The sequence below is a fragment of the Phocoena sinus genome, chromosome 8 (assembly GCF_008692025.1).
Source record: "Phocoena sinus isolate mPhoSin1 chromosome 8, mPhoSin1.pri, whole genome shotgun sequence".
Classification (NCBI taxonomy): domain Eukaryota; kingdom Metazoa; phylum Chordata; class Mammalia; order Artiodactyla; family Phocoenidae; genus Phocoena; species Phocoena sinus.
The window spans coordinates 14,420,631-14,437,883 of record NC_045770.1 but is presented as its reverse complement, the minus strand read 5'-3'; positions in this window follow the sequence as shown (position 1 = coordinate 14,437,883).

Below are 17,253 nucleotides of genomic sequence, written 5' to 3'. Positions count from 1 at the left end.
TTAACTCACTACTACCCAGGAGGCCCCAACACACCACGGACCACCAGAGTGTTCAACACCTGAGGTCAGCCCAAACCTTGGGCCACCCTGGAAGAAGCAGGTCCCCCCCCACCCTCTCCTCCTTGACTTGCCAGCTGGTACAAACCCAGTGGGTTGCTGGGCTTGGCTGGGGCTCAGGAATGTGGCAGGTCAGCAGGGGTCCGGGAGCATGGGTGGGGTCCACCTCCAAGAGAGGCCGAAGTCCCAGGAGCCCACTCAGCCCTGGGTGGCACCTTCCTGGCTCTCAGACAGAAGAGCTGGGCAGTCGAAAGACCCAAGAGGGCAAGACAGGCAAAGAAGGGCTAGGCCCCCTCCTGTTCTCCAGGCCCCCTCCCTACCTTGATGTGAGCCCCCAAAGTAGCTCCATCCCTCCAACCACCATTTAATCAGCCCCTGCTATTGGCCAGCCTCCAGACGGCTGGAAGGAGGACAAGAGGGTACAATGCTAGGTCCTGCCCTGGAGGTGCTCGAAATCCAGAGGAAGGACAGCTCCTTAAGCAAAAGATCCGAAAGGAGTGTGGACAAATCCAGTGCCAGAGGTGGTGCAAGGTACCCCCGGAGGAGGCAGTAAATTCTCTCTGGGGGTGGTCAGGGAGTTGTCCCAGAAGAGAGAGTACTTGCACTAGACCTTGAAGGGTGAGCAGGCTCTCTCCAGGCAGAGGGAAGCGCATGCGAACAGCAAGAAAGTACGGCCGTGGGGGACGAGGGGGAGGGTGCTGGTGGCTGGAGCAACAGGCGCAGGGGGCACAGGCTGAGGTCTGGGCCCCGCGGGGTGGTCGTACAAGGCCTCTGCACGGAGCTCAGGTTAAGGGTCGCCACTGCGCTCTGCAGCACGGCGGGGCTGGGCCAGGGTGGAGTCCCAGCAGCTGCCAGGGGCTCACGGCCTTGGGCTGAGTCACCCCCAGAATCTGGCCCAGCCCACCCTTGACCCCGCCCAGGCAGGGCAGCAGGCGTCCAGCTCCACTCATTCATCCCAAGAAATGGGCAGCATGCCTCCTCTGTGCTCCCACTGGACTTGCTGGTGAGAGAAAGCAGACCCCTGCGCTCACTCAGCGTCTAGAGGCAGTGGAGGGTGGGGAGGGGTAGAGGATTATCAAACAATCACACCAACTCCTGTTTCACTAACAACTGACTCACAGGCTGTGCTGAAACACGTGGGGAGCTGTCAGAGCCAGATCAGGGCGTGGGCCTTGCTGGAGGTCAGCAGAGGCCAAGGGCTGCATAGGAGCTGGGATGGGAGGAGACGGGCCGTGTCAGGCAGAGGGACCAGCTCCCGAGAATGTGGACGTACATCCCCAGGCCCTCTTCCGTCCCCCAGGGCTCTTCACTCCTACACTTGGGGTGGAGTTCTGTACCTGGCTACTGACACGGAGAAGTGGTTTAGAAGTCGGGCCTGGTCCATGCCCCCGGGCCTCTCCCTCACCCTCTCCACCTCCCCTTTGTGCAGTTGAGACCCCAGTGGTCATCTGCAGCAAACGCCCTTCACTCCCAGCCTGTGCCCTTGACGAGGACTAAGAAAATCTGAGGAGCTGAACATGGGAAGTGCGGAGAGACTAGTCCAGGGCAGAGAGGAAAAATGGAAGCAACCAAAAACAGGGCTCAGGAACTCTGCCCAAACTTCCGAAGCCCCAGAACTAGCGCAGGACAGCAGGAAACAAATGCTCTCGGGGCTGAACCTCTGGCGGGCCTCTCAGATTTCCCAGGCAGCTCTCCTCCCCTCAGCCTTCCTTCTGATCAGATGAGAACATCTGCCTCTGTAAAGCACCTCAAATGCCCAAGCAATGATTCCCCCAGACAGTGATTCCCCAAAACCTGAAATGCGTTCATCTGTCACATTCTCTTATAAACCTGTTGCCACAAGACTATGAGCTTCTAGAGGAGGGTCTGTGTCTTTTCCATCTTTTTAGCCCCAAACCTAGCACAGGGCCTGGCACGGAATAGGCACTCGATAAACATTTGTGAATGAAGGACAAATAAATGACCAAAGACTGGAAACCCCTATAATGAGCGGTTCTGACACTGAAAACAAGATTAGCCAAGTCTGATTGAAAAAGGTACCAGATGCTACTGGAGCTGTTACCAAGCTGCTTGCATCCCAGACAGGGCTGGGGTGAGGCCTGAGCCCACCTGGAAAACCCCAGCGATGGGAAAGAGAGAGAGTCGGAGCAGAACCAACACGGCAATCCCCCTGTGACGTGCTTAACTCCACCTCGCAGCCCGCAGCTCTGACTGTCAGGATTGCAGTAGAGAAATTCGTAAACAAGACTCAGAACCGGGACACCTCTCCCCCACCCCACCCCTCCCAGAGCAGCTTCCAGCTTCCTGGCATAATCCGCATGCAAGCGGAAACTCTCACAGGGTAGCAGGTGAAAGAAATACTTGAGGAAGAGGGCGAGAGACTGAGTTGGCACCCGTTCGGGGATGGGCACCCGTCCAGGGATGGCAGCAGTGTCTTCCGTCACAAAATGTTCTGCATATCCGTCTGGCCGGGCTCTGCCTGCTGACGTGTCTGATGCTTTAGGCATTTCCTGCAGTCTTAATTTCTTCCTTTATAGTATGCATGCATTCATTCAGCGTGTGTTTCCTGAGCATATGCTATGCGCTGGCTAGAAACAGTGGGAAAGTGAGAGAAAAGTACCCAAAATCGTAGCCCTCGGTTCCATATGCTCCATGGATGGAAGAGAGGCAGGGGAGACTACTTCCCCCCACCCCAGGCAGAGCAGGGCACTCGTTCACCCATGGATGTGAAACAGAAAGGGGGCAACTTAGCTGAGGTCACCCCACTTCACCGTCATCCCATTCCCACCCTGACACTGGGACTTCACTCATGATCACACCTCCGCTCCTCAGAGAGCAGGGTTCTGTCAGGCTGTCGGGAGGACCTACCCTGGTGAGGAGGAATCACCGATGCGCTAAAAGAGAATAATAACAACAGCAGCCATGTCTCACCTCCACCCAAACACAGCAAGCACAGCATTCTGTGGTTTGAGAAGCACCTTCACACCCTGAATCTTACCCACAACTCTCTGAGATACAGTGATCCTCCTTGTACAGATGAGGGGACCGAGACTCAAAGGGCTCGAGTGACTCAGCCAACAGGAATCAGGATTGGACTCTAAGCTCTGGGATTTGGGGATTAAGTGCCCTGCTTTTCCTTCACGCCCTCCGTCTCCTCTAAGATGTGGACCCATAAGACCTGGACTTGAACTAGAACAAGAACTTAAGCTAGAAAGGACCAAGGGACCCCACTTTCCTATCTAGAAGCTGATAGATTTTATGATAAAGTATGCATTTAGGGAAGACTGCATCAGCCAGTGCACTCAAGTGGAAGAAAGACAACGTCATTTCCGCAAGGACACTGCATCTCTCGCTCATCTACTAAAGGTCACTAAGGAGGAAAAAACACATGGACACAGGAAACCAGTGGACATAATTAACTTAGACTTTCAAGAAGACCAAGAAAAAGTTTCATGCCTGATGCTGCTTAGGAGAAAAAAAGGCTCAAGTTACCATGAGATCACTACGGATAGAAAATTGATTTAAAGAGAGAATGTTATGAGTAAATCAGGCCTAGGACTAGTCTCACCCGTAGTTAACAGCAAGCTCTTCAGAATCACAGGCCCTAAAGAAAGGAGGTCGTCCAGATAAGTGGTTCCCCAAAATCTGGTTCAGCTCAGAGCCCTTGGCCCTGAAATCTAATGTAGAACCCCATGTGGAAAACAGAGGAAAACCAGAGCTGCAGTGTTTGAAAGGACTGTGACCCCCAGCCACTCCTGCCCTCTCTCCCTCCCAACACTACGGCAACCTCTGGGGGCTCCACCAAATCCCCCAGGATGCCATAGAGCCCTTGTCTGGCCTTGCCTTTGTCTACTGTGGAAATTTCCTTCACGATCCAGCTTCTACTCACAGCTCTTCTGTGGCTTAAAACAATCCTCCCCTTGCCAAGAGAAAGCCATCTTTCCGTAATTTCCCCCACTCATCCTCAGTATCCTTTTCGCCTTCACCTTGAGATGGCCCCACACATTTCAAAGGACCACACTTGTAATACCCTGAATCTTCACTTCTCTGGCTTGCATCCCCCACCCTTTGTTCATAGAGAGATCACACATGTCACGTGACATCACTTCGGGTCCCCTAACTGCTCTGGTCACTCTCGGCACCCTAGTCCTTCAATTCCTTTCCTGAAGTCAGAGCCCTTGACCTAATGAAACCACAAAATAGCTACCATTTGCTTGGTTCCTACTACACATATGCTAGGCCCTCTACTAGGCTCTTTCTCATTAATAATTAACGACCTTTTAGTATCTATTATGTCAAGCACTTGCTAGGCTCTGTATTGATACTGTTATTAATTAAGATAATACAACGTGTACTCCATGGACACGAGGACTTTGCCTACTGGTTCACTGCTGTATATCCAGTCCCAGAACAGTGCCTTACTGAATGGACAAAGTATGATTACTGTTGCTGTTTTATTATTAATATTTATTGCATTCCTACTATGTAACAGGCCATGCGCTATATGCGGTACATACTTTGGTCTCATTAAGAGGAAGACATTGACATTCTGTCTCTCTGTCTCTGCCTCTCTCTCTCTCTCTCTCTCTCACACACACACAAAATTGAGGCTCCCAGGGGTTAAGTAACGTGCCTGAGGCTCGTGCTCCATCCAGTATAAAACACAGCCTCCCCTGGCAATTTGCAGCCCAGCGCGGAAAAACTTCACCAGGTGTTCCCAGAGTTATGTGAGCGGGCAGGAAAGTGGCAAAGGAGCTTCGGGTTCTACAACTACAAAGTAATAGATGCAGAGCAGTCACGGAAGCAGCCCTGAGGCACTATTTACAGGATCTCGAGTTCCGAAGTTCACAGGCAGAGATCCCGAAATCACTACAGACTTTGGCCAGGAGGTGGCAGTCCTTTGCTGCAGCTGCCAAACCGGCCCACTAGCGGCTGGTTCTCTGGCAGCAACCGGAACAAAAGAGAATGCTCTGGTCCAGCCCTGTGCAGACCCACCCGCAGAGCCTCCTCCAGCGCTGTAGGGGATCCTGCGCCCCAAGCCTCTGGGGTATGAGAGGGGATGAACTTTCACATGCTAAACTCCTCTGCATGTCAAAGCACCGAACCACGTGCATCATCCCTGTTAACCCTCACCAACAACCCTGTGAAATAGATCATATTCTCCCCGTCTTACAGAGGAGGAAAGTGAGACTCAAAAAAATTAAGTAACATGCCCAGGACCACATAGCTGGTAAGGGGAAGAGCTGGCTTCAGGCCAGTGCTCCTGACTCAGCGCACAGGGGGTACAGAAGCAGGTACAGAAGCCCCCTCTGACCAGAGCATCTGAGACCCCTCAGACCACAAACACCAACCGAGGGAGACCATGAGCAAGTCTGTACAGTCATGAGAGGACCAGATGGGTTTCCTGTAGGCTTGAAAAGGTGCATCGTAACTAGCAGGTAAAGCACCTGACAGAACCTTTATCGCCGTCTGGTTTTATCATAGTTTTATCACACCGAAGTCCCAAAGGAGAAAACTGGGTCCAGGAGATGTTAAATGATTTACCTGGGTCCAGGAGATGTTAAATGATTTACCTAAGGTAATAATAGCTAAAAAAAAATAGCTCCACAGATAAACAGAAGAGTCAGACTTTATAATACCAAGTCCTTCTTTCCTCCCCGTGATTCCTCTCCCGGTTAAAGTTTAAAGGACAATTCAGGACAAGCAAAGGGGAGTATGATTTTTCAAAGGCAATGTAAACTTTGTGGGGTTCTTTCACAAACCTCAGGCTGCATCACAGATGGCCGTTCCCTAGTTCAGATAAATTGCAAGGTTTAGAGAACCCTGCCAAGCTTTAAGATCCATCAACTCTTCCCAAAGGCAAACCCCCTAAGGGTCCCAGTCAGTCTAGGTGTCCTGACTCCTGATGGCTTTTCTGTCCCCTTCAGCCATTGCGCTGTCGTTGCATTCAGGTGTGCAAAACCGGGGGCACCTTCCTTCCCATCAGATCCTGCAGGGAAGGGAAGGTGGGCTGGATGGACACACTGTCCTGGGGCAGAAAGAAAACTGAATAAAGTAGAATTGTTGAGAGAACTCAGAGAGGCTGCAAGAGACCCAAGGATGGCCCTCAGGTGGGATACGTAGGAGCGACAGGTAACAGCAGCATCACCTAGAGACAAGGGCTCTGCATTGGGGAACCAGGGCTTCCTTCAGTTTGCCTCAACCCAACAGGCATGTACTAATACCTCACTCCTGCCCTTTACAACATCTTGCCATGTGACCTGGGGAGAGCTAGCACAACGCCTCTGTGTCTCAGTTTCCCCATTGTAGGACAGGAATTGTTCCATCCTCGCCCTCTCCCCTGGCCCTACCTGGAGTTGAGGGCTGTGCCTGAATATACAGAAGCAGGTTCTTAAATGACAGCAGCTGAACAGCAGGCTGTCGGCAGGATAACGAAGGCCACCTGACACCTCCCTTCCGCCCCAGGCCCTGCCCCAGAGCCATTACACGCTGGGACAGGGCCAAGGTACTCAGCTCAAATTGCCAACAGGTCAGCACCTATGTGGCTTAGCACAAGGCAAAACCATTTTGCCTCGTTTTGGCTTAGAACAAGGCAAAATGGTTTCTAATGCAGCAGCCGCGGCTGAGGTGGGTCCAAAGGAAAACGTGCTGCCGATAGGACAACTCAGCACAAGGCAGATTGAGTGAGGATGTTTCCAGAGGCTCCTCCGTGCCAGGGCTTGGATACCCACCTGCGCGTGGCCCGGACTGGGGGGATCTGCCTGGAGACAGGCTAACAATTCAGAAGGCCCTTGAACGCCAGCATGATTTGTCATCTCTGAGAGCCTTCCACGCACTCAGGGCTACTGCATCACAGCCAGGCTTGTCTCAGGAAACTCACACCCTCCTCTCTTGACTCGTGATCCGCCAGCCCTCACTTCACGTCCCCTCTCATCACCTTACCTGTCATAGCTGAGGCACCCAAGAGAGAGTACTTGCTCCAACCTGGCAAAGGCATCAGCCTGCAGATGGAGAGGACATAGCAGCTTGCCGTCAGGTTGGGGGTGGGATGTAGGTACACGGGTCAGAACAGTGTGAGGTCCCTCAGAGCAGCCCCTGAGCACCTGAGGCAGCTGAAGGCTGAGCCCCACTCTGCAAGCTGACTGGAAGCAGCCTCTGGGTCCCCTGGCTCACCCAGAGATCTTTCCCCACCCCTTCCCTGGGGTTTTCCTCCCTGCTATGTCACCAGCCTTAGCAACCTAGCTGCCACCTGCCAGAGCCACAGAGGTCCTGTATATCCCATCACCTAGCAACAGCAGCATCCCTGCTCTAGGTTTTCCCAGAGAGACCATGGGAAGCCAGGGCTTTAGACCCCATGGGAGCCTGAAGCTGCCACAGGCCAGATCAGGACCAGAAAGCCCCTTTCTGTAGGCCCCTGCTTTTCTCCCTTCTTCTACACCCCAATCATCCCAGCTCTGCCCCTACCAACTTCTTTCCGGAATAAGGAATGCAGAGTCAGCATTGTGGAGCAGAAGAGAGAAATAAGGCCCCAGGGGCAGGGTGCTTGGCAAAGGAAGCAGACAAAGCAGCTGGGCAGGTTTTCTGTTCCTTTGGCCTCTGTGAGCATTTGCCTCTTCATTGCCTCATTATTAGCCTGGTGGTACCCATTTCATTGTGTGGTTAGTAACCTCTTATCTGCTTCATCATCTCTGAGAGTTCCCAATTACCCAAAGGGAACTTGAGGCACAGAGAGGTTGAGGAGCATGCCCAAGGCCACCCAGCACGTGAGAAGACAGGGCAAGATGAGGACTCATACTCCCCCGGCTGGGTCTTTGTCTTCTCTGCAGTACGCTTAATCCTCACCCCCATTTAAAAACAAGAGCTGCTTTATGTTTGATTCATCATCTCTGAGCTGGAAGGAAAACAGTTGAGATATTCATCTGTGATTTGGAGCTGAGCTAAACCCAACCAGGAGTTTCTCGGGATCTAAACAGCAGGGGCTGGGCTTCCCTGGTGGTGCAGTGGTTAAGAATCCGCCTGCCAACACAGGGGATGTGGGTTCGAGCCCTGGTCCGGGAAGATCTCACATGCCGCGGAGCAACTAAGCCCGTGCACCACAACTACTGGGTCTGCGCTCTAGAGCCCGCGAGCCACAACTACTGAAGCCCACACACCTAGAGCCCGTGCTCCACAGCAAGAGAAGCCACCACAATGAGAAGCCCGCGCACTGCAATGAAGAGTAGCCCCCGCTCGCTGCAGCTAGAGAAAGCCCGCTCGCAGCAATGAAGACTCAAAGCAGCCAAAAATAAATAAATAAAATAAAATAAATTTATAAATAAATAAATAATAAAACAGCAGGGGCTGAGGGTAATTGGTAAATAAAGGAAGGAGAAGCAGGTGAGAAAGGTGCAAAGCTAATGGAAGAGAGGGAAGAAGGGGTACTAATATCAATAAAGCCCCTACTAGGTGCCAAGCAGTGCAGTAGGCCCTTTCCTCAATACTCTGGGAGGAAGGTCTTCTTACCCTTGTTCATGGACGATTTAGCAGATTCAGGAACCAAGCAGAGTTGGGTTTGCCTTCAGACTGAGGAAGGACTGGGAAGATGCTGGGGGTAATTTCTGCATGTTGACTGCATGCTAATTATATGCAACTAGATTTCATTGCAGGGGAGCAGAGAATCAGAAGGACCCAGTACCAGCTGATGCCGACCAGATAGGTTCCTGAAACAGTGGGGAAATGAAAACAACTGTCCACCAAGTCCAGAAGGCTGGCCCCAAGGGCTGGATCTGTTACTTACTTGCTCTGGGGCCATGGAGACCACTCAATCTATAGGAGTCTTGGTCTTCTCTTGTGTAAAGTGGGGATAATTTCTCGGGGTTGTTGTGAGAGTATTTAATCCTCACAGCATTCATGAAAGACATATAACAGTAGCCAACTGCAGAATTAATTTTTCTGCCTCCACATTTGGATTTTGGATTAATGTCTTTCTGCCATCAGTGGCCAACTGCGAAACAGGGAAAGAAGATTCTCTGAGTGAATCAGAAAATGGGTGGGTGTTTTTCAACTAACTAACTTCCACCCACGCACCCCACCTCCCACCTCGTCCAGCTCGGGCCATCCTGGGCTCTGGGGCCCCAGGTATTCTCGCCCTTTCATTTGACTCCAGACAGTAGGTGCCTCATTCCTGGATGAGCCCTGGGTCGGGCACCAGTGGGGCTGGCCCCATGAGTCAGGGCTCTGACGCAAACTGAATCAACAGAGCAGACGGGCCTGACCCAGCCAGTGGCCCCGACCAAAAGGAGAAGGCCAACACCTCTGCGTGCCCTGGGGTGCGGCCTAGGCTGTGGCAGTTGTGGCCAGGGGCTGAGTTCAAGCTGGGGATAAACAGAGAGACCTCCAACAAAGCAGAAGGAGGCACAGCTGGTCTTTGTCGGCCTCTCAGCCCTCTTCCCTCCATCAACTACAGGGCAAAACATTTCCCCTGTCTGGCTGGTTTTCTCTCTACTCCAGAGACCCTTTCAGCCTTGCACACTGTGATCCGGAAAGGACCCACCACAGTGTTGGGGGTGGGTCAGATCGCAGAACCTTACCTGGTAGCCACATCTCTCAGCCTCCCTCCCTCCTTCCCGCAGCTCAGGATTGATTCTGGACTGAAAGACTGAAAGGTTCCCCATCTTTATCCTGCTCAGCAAAGTCACTGGCATTGATGTTACTCAGCTGCCACTCGTAGGCCTAAAACACACCCAACTCCCTACGCATTATCCCCGATGCCCTTGACTTTCAGCAGCTCCCCTCCCCAGAATTTTAGCAACTCTTCATCTCTGATCTCTGTGCTGGAGATGTTTGTCAGAGAGGCTTCAAGAAAAGCCAAAGGGCTTCCCTGGTGGCGCAGTGGTTAATAGTCCGCCTGCCGATGCAGAGGACACGAGTTCGTGCCCCGGTCCGGGAAGATCCCACGTGCCGCGGAGTGGCTGGGCCTGTGAGCCATGGCCGCTGAGCCTGCGCGTCCGGAGCCGGTGCTCCGTAACGGGAGAGGCCACGACAGTGAGAGGCCCGCGTACCGCAAAACAAAAAAAGAAAAGCCGACCAGTGGGCCACTAAATGGAAGAAGTCAGGCAGCATAAGAGAACAAAGCAGCAGGAGGATGGCAGTTTGAGCCTCAAACCCCTCAGCAGAACCAGGCGGCTGCATTTTTATTTTCTCTTTGACCCTCAGGTGCACGGCCCTGGATAAATCATAATCATTGATTTATGGCATTTTTCACTATTGGTCCATGCAGGGCTCCCTATAACTCACCACCTAGTTACACAGTTTCAGCAACGTAATAAGCCTCCATAAACCCACCACCCAAAACAAAAGCTAGAATTTAACAATAACCTACATCTAACCAGGAGATCCCCTTGCTGAAGTAGGTGGGCGAGTCCTTTTTGTTTATCAGTTCAACAAATCTTGATTGTATGCCTTCAATAGGCCAGAGATGGTGCTAGAATCATCCTGAATTCCATGTTCACCATTTCTTTGCTTTTTTGTAATAAAAAAGATTCTGTGTTAGATGAACTCTTCTGGGACTTAATTTTTCCTTTAATATGAAATCGCTCACGCCGTTCAGATTACTTTGTGGCACCACAGTTCATGTGTTTTGACTGCAGCATTATATTTCATTGTGTGAATTACCTCAGTCAGCGTCTTCAAGGCTGGCCTGGGATTGAACCCTGAAACTGCAATCTTTTCCTTAATTTTTTCATTCAGCAAAGATTTATTAAATACCCACTATGTGCCAGGTATTGTAGGAGACAGCAGGGGTGCAGTAATGACCAAGATATTCGCAGCCTCTATCATTCTATCTTGCAGGGTTTTTTTCCTCATTCTCTTTTGTTTTCAAAAAGGTATGGATTGTTTTTTCTGTTTAATAACCACTACTCAACTGATAGCGATTGAAAACGTATTAGCCAGGGGTACTAGGATCACTTCAGTTCAGAGATGAGGAATCCAAGGCCCCAGAAAATACAGACGGAAAGCCTCTTTTGTTCCCTCTGTCTCTCAGCTTCTAGCACAGTTCCAGACCCATCAAAGGCGAACAGTCAATATTTGCTGAAAACTAAACAAAGAGACTTACCCTACCTACTTCAACCAGTGCAGACATGTATGTGCAGGCAGATTCCGTGAGAAAGAATGAACTGACAGGGGATTGGCCACTAATTGGACGTCCTTGATACCCCTCCAACCTGCCCCTCCTGTAGCCTTCCACACCTCAGCAAATACCCTCTTGCTTGATCACTAAAAACCCACAAGCATCCAATCTATGGGTGAGGCCTACTGTCTTTATCTTCGAAGCAGAGTTGAATCTTCCCACCGCCCCGTCTATTCATCCCGCCTTGCTATAGCCACACCGATCTCCATTCTGTTCCTCCAACACCAAGCTTGTTTCTGCCTGCCTGGCTACTTCCTGTCATTTAAGTCTCAGGCCAGAGGCCCTCCCTAACCTGACCCCTTCCCTAGACCTCCCATTTTAAGCATCCAGCCAGGCGCTGTCTCCCATCACCCATGTTACTCTCTGCATAGCACCCATCACTCTCTGGGTTTATCTGTTGACGACCTGGCCTCTCCTACTATCCCCCTGACTCCCCCACCCCAGGATACAGTATCTTGAGGGCAGGGCCTCACCTGTCTTGTTTGGGCACTTCTCCCATCCTTGCTGTAATTATTTCTCGTTTGTCTTTGAATCCACGGCTCCCAGAGCAGTGCCTGGTACAACATAGACACTCTAAAATATTTGTTTGAGACTTAACTATTGAATGCTACCCACTCTGGTTATCAGACGCGTCAATTCTTTTCACCTTTGTATCTGACTGAGTTAGACAAAAGGGCTTTGTAAACTGCTATGCGCCAATTGTGTACAGATTACTATTGGTAAGATTATCACCTGGCCCTGTAGCCACCGCAACAGACTCTCCAGAATCGTTCTCATCTTCATCCTGGAAGTAGTTCCCTATCCAGGCCCTGGTGATGGTGGAGGAGAGACGGCCCGGAAGGAACTACAGTGCAGAGCTCCGAGTTCAGTTCAGTGTAGCAGTCATTTACTGGGCCTTTACTAGGTACAAGCCGGATGCAAAGCACTGAAGGCACAAAGGCAATAAGAAATAGAGACCACCCGACGCGAGAGTGCTAGAATAGAGCTCTGTGCCAAATGCCCGGGGGCACAGGACAGAAGGGCCAGGAAGAGAGTTCTCTCTGTGAACCAGGCACTTTCCACCAGATATGGCATCTCATCCTCACAGGAGCACTTTGAATTAGGTGTAATTTTCCCCACTCTACCGAGGGGAGGGGAAACCTGAAGCTCAGAGAGGTTAAGTATCTTGCCCAAAGGCTCCCAGTTAATAGGAGGCACAGCTCGAATTCCAACTCAGCCCCAGCAGAGCCTGGCCTCGCCCAGCCCAGGGACTCCAGGTCCTATGCCAGACGAGGAAAGGAAAGAAAGAGAGTTCATGGGAGGCAGGAGGGCAGGAACTTAGGCAGCACCCTTCCCTAAGCTCTGCCTTGCAGGAAAGGGTGCAAGTACTTTGCATGAGAGCCTTTGTGTGCGGGCTCCTGTGTGTGCCCCTATGTGGCTGTGTGTATGCTGAGTGCACGTGTAGTGGTGCAAATGAGTGGAAGAACAGAGCCTTGTGTGCATTTGTGTATGTGTATTCACGATGACCTAAGACTACACTCACAGAAATACCTTAGTGTCCTGGTAGTTTTTTGTTTTTGTCTGTTTGTTCTATTAGGTATAACATATGTTCAGTAAAGTACTCAAATCTAAAGTATACCACTCAATGAATTTTTACACACGTATACCCCCATGTAACCAACACCTAGATCAAGATCTAGTTTTCCAACATTCCAGAAGGCTCCATTGTGCTCCTTCAAATAACCCCCAGTATAATCACTATCCTGACTTCTATCACCATGGATTAACTTTACCTTTTAATCATATATATGAAATAATACTCTTCTGTGTCTAGTTTCTTTTTTTCATTATTATGTCTCTGAGATTCGTCCATGTGTCATTGCATTTCACACTAGTTTATTCTTGTCTATTGCTGAATTATATTCCATTATATGAATACACCACAATTTATTCCGTCAGTGATTGACTTTGGGGTTTTTCCAATTTTTAGCTATTATGGATGAAGCTAGTATGAAGATTCATGTACAGGTGTTTTGCTGGACAGATGTACTCATTTCTCTTGGCCCTAATTCCTGGTCATAGAATCATAGAATACTGAGACTTCCCTAGTGGTCCAGTGGTTAAGACTCCGAGCTCCCAATGCAGGGGGACCGGGTTCGATCCCTGGTCAGAGAACTAGATCCCACATGCCACAACTAAAGGATCCCGCATGCCGCAACACAGATCCTGCACGTGACAACAAAGATCCCACGTGCCTCAACTAAGACCTGGTGCAGCCAAATTAAAAAAAACAACAACAAAAAAACCACAAAGAATCATAGAATAGTCATATGTTTAGCTTTAGTAGATTCAGCCAAACCTTTTTCCAAAATATTTGTACTAATTTACACTCTTAGCAGCAGTGTCTGAGATTTCCAGTTGTCCCACATCCTCAACAGCACTTAGTATTGTCAGGCTTTTAAATTTTAACCATTCTGGTGTCTCTGCAGAGATAGCTCATTGTGGTCTGAATTTACATTGGCCTGATGAGTGATGACGTCAAGCATCTTTTGGCACTTAACTGGCCATGGAAGTATCCCCTTTGGTGAAGTGCCCGTTCAAGTTTTTACAGAACTACAATATCTATCAAAGTAGGCGAATAATTGACAAAAACAGACAGGAGAGCAGAACCATCTTAAGAAACTCAGCAATACACACAACAGCCCAGCAGCCAGCTGTTTTTCAATTGCTAACTAGCTGCTACAATTAGTAAACCTGTTGTACCAGGTCATTTAGATGAATAACTGAATTTTATATTTTAAACCAATTATTTAGATATCATAGAGCCCCCCACCTTAGACTCAGCAGTGAGAAGGGAATGCAGATAAGAGCCCTTTCCTGGGCTCTTAGCCCCAGCCTGAGAGGTTCCCTCACTCAACTCACTGTTTTTCCTTCAATTACAGGATCCCGACAGCGATCAACCCCTGAACAGCCTTGGTAAGCTCAGGTCTAGCTTTCCTTTGTCTATCTCAGTTTCACTCAGTTACCAAGTAGATACTAGACCCCTCTTGCATGGTCCTCACCACCACCTCCAAGTGCTAAATGCTACGGGAGACATCCATCCACCATTCAACAAACATGTATCAAGCAAGTGTCATCTCCAGGATTCATTCTAGAAGTAGGAGGCATGGTCTCTGGGGATACAGAACCATCAAACCTAAAACGCCAACAGCAGTGATTTTCTAATTCATTCATTCAGTTACTTATTCTCTCATTCCTTCAACAATACTGTGAGTGCCTGCAGGGGGTAGGCCCTGGGCTGGACACGGGACTACAGCAGTAAATACGACAGCCAAAGTCCCTGCCCTCATGGAGTTTACAGTCTGACCGTGCTGCCAAGGAACAAGCTGGACAAAGGTGTTTTCACTGGTAGAACAGAAAATGGCGGTGTTTGCCTGACTTACCAGAGAAAAATAAGTTAATAGATGAAGTATTCCCAAATATAGGGGATTATTTTCCTCCTGTTCCATTTTTTTAAACCATTGATACCTATGCCTGATAACCTGGATCAGCAAAACAAGTGAGCAGAGACAAATTAACATGACAGCTTCATAAGGAGATGACCAATCCCACTTACTTTGACGGCTTATTTATTTCAGGGTCACAAGTTAATAAAGATCACAAACGATATAATCTTCAGCAGGTAAAACAATGCCTAGTTTCTACTTTGGAATTTAATATATCAATATTCCGTGGTGTCCCCAAAGAACACTAGACATACAAGGGCTCCACCACCTGAGTAAGCCTGGGAACAGCCAAACCAGAAAACAATTAAGGGAGCTCGGGAGGGAGAAATCAGTGCCAAGTGAAGATTCTGAGGTTAAGAGTGATTACAGGTTGTGCAAGGACCAGGGAGTGAAACGGCTCATGTGGAAATGAGGCTGGCGGACTAGCAGTGGGAAGTCCATTTGGCTGGGAGAGGGAAGCCAAACTGCACCGCCTTTGAAAGTCCAGAGAAGAGGGTGATTCAGATACGGAGGTCACGGGGAGCCCTTGAGGGTTCTGGAGCAGAGACGTTATGGGATGAGAGCAATATGTCTGTCTGGCAGCACTGGGCAGGACAGGCTGGAGGAAGGAACAGTGGCAGGCAAGGAGGCTCTTCATAGCTCAGCGGGTTGGTTAACTTTATAAACAATAAACTTTATAGACAATAAACCAGGAAAACCCTTCGCTTCCTGATGATGTTCTCCATGAGAACATCAGGGAGGCAGAGACATTGGGCCCTGGACAAGGGAACTCATCAAAGGACTCCCAATAAGTCATTCACTTCTGGGAAAACGAGCCAACCTCGTATCCCCAGAGGTAGGTGGTCAATGGAGAAATCACGCGTGAATGAATGGACAGAATGTCTCCATGTCCATGGCCGCAGGAAAGGGGACAGTGCTGAACACTCACTGCTGGAACTTAAAAAACAATATTACTAACAACCTACTCTGTTGCCAGGTCCTGATAATAACAGGCAATACCACCCCACATCTTCAGGGCCAGAGCTCTGTGTCTGAGGTTCAACCTCTCCCTATTGAGGAAACACAGAGTTTCCTACGCTTCCCCTATCAACACATCCAATGATATCCGCACGTATTAGGCACCAGTCTCTGGCAGGGTGCCACTCTCTGCTTTTGAACAGCTGAGGAAAGAGAGACAGAAACATAACTAGCCAACATTCCAGACAGAATAAAATAAGACCTGTAAGAAAGGCGGAAGGGATGTGCTGAAGAGAACAAGCAAAGAGCAAATCGTTTACTCATTTGACACATATTTCTTGAGTTCCTACTAGGGGCCAGGCACTGTTCTAGGCAGCAGGGACTCAGCAGTGAACAAAACAGACAAAAATCCCCATCTTCCTGGAGACTTCATTTCAGGCAGGGTTGGGAGGGGCTAGATGATATACAAAATATGTAAAATATACAGTACATTAGAGGTGATAAATGCTTTGAAAAAATAAAACAGGGAAGGAGGATAGGAAATATTGGAAGATTGAATTTTAAATAGGGAGGTCAAAGAAGGCCTCAGTAAGAAAGCGACATCTGAAGAACAATTTGATGGAGGTAAAGGAGAAAGCCACGTGCAGATGAGGGGGAGGAGAGCTGGCCTATTGCTTTCCAGGCATTCTCAGGGTTGCTATAATTCCTGCCCTAGTTCTCCCTGGAGAAGTCCCCATGGCCCCTCCCCAGCTTATTGCCTGCAAGGAGAGGGGACACCAAAGAGCCTATCCCTGATACTTTGTGAGAATTCAATCTTTCAGAGCCTTGCCATGTTCCATCTCCTTGGATAGCCACATGAAGTGGACAATATAGTTATTATTGCCTCTGTTTTAGACATCAGTAGGTCCCTCCTGGTCTCCCGAAGCCCAGACTTGCTCTAGTCCATCTCCTCCCTGATGAAAGAGTCATAGTTCTAAATATTAATGTGATCGTATCTCTCTGCTGCTTAAAAGCTTTCCATGGTCCCTCACTGCCCTCAGGATAAAATCCAAACCCCTTAGCGTGACAGTCAAGACTCTCCACAAGCTGACTTTGCCAGCCCAGCTTCCACAACATGCTTTTACCCACCTTACATCCCAGGCACGCCAGCAGCTCACAGCTCCCAACACCCAGGCCTTCACCAAGCTGGACCCACTCCTCCCTCTCCCATCTCCACCTAGAAAGGCCCATTTAACTGCCTTGATGGTGTCTGGTGGTACCGGCAATTGTGTCCTTGTTTGCCTCTTCCCCCAAATTGGAATCTCCTTAAAGACAGGACCTTTCTAGGGACTGGCTGTGTGTTGAACTGAGTTAGAGATGAAGGCCATTAGGTCACCTTCATTCACAAGTATTTATTAAGCTTCCACTAAGCACATACTGTGCTGGCAGCCCCTGCCCTCCTGGAGCTTATAGTTTAATCAAAAGACAAGTCAGGAAAGAAGATACATGATAGTAAAGGGAAAGGGTACGTGCCTCTCCTGGGACAGATGCAGGTTAGACTGGACAGGATGAAACATCCTAGAGCAGGCTGTCAAGACAAAGAGA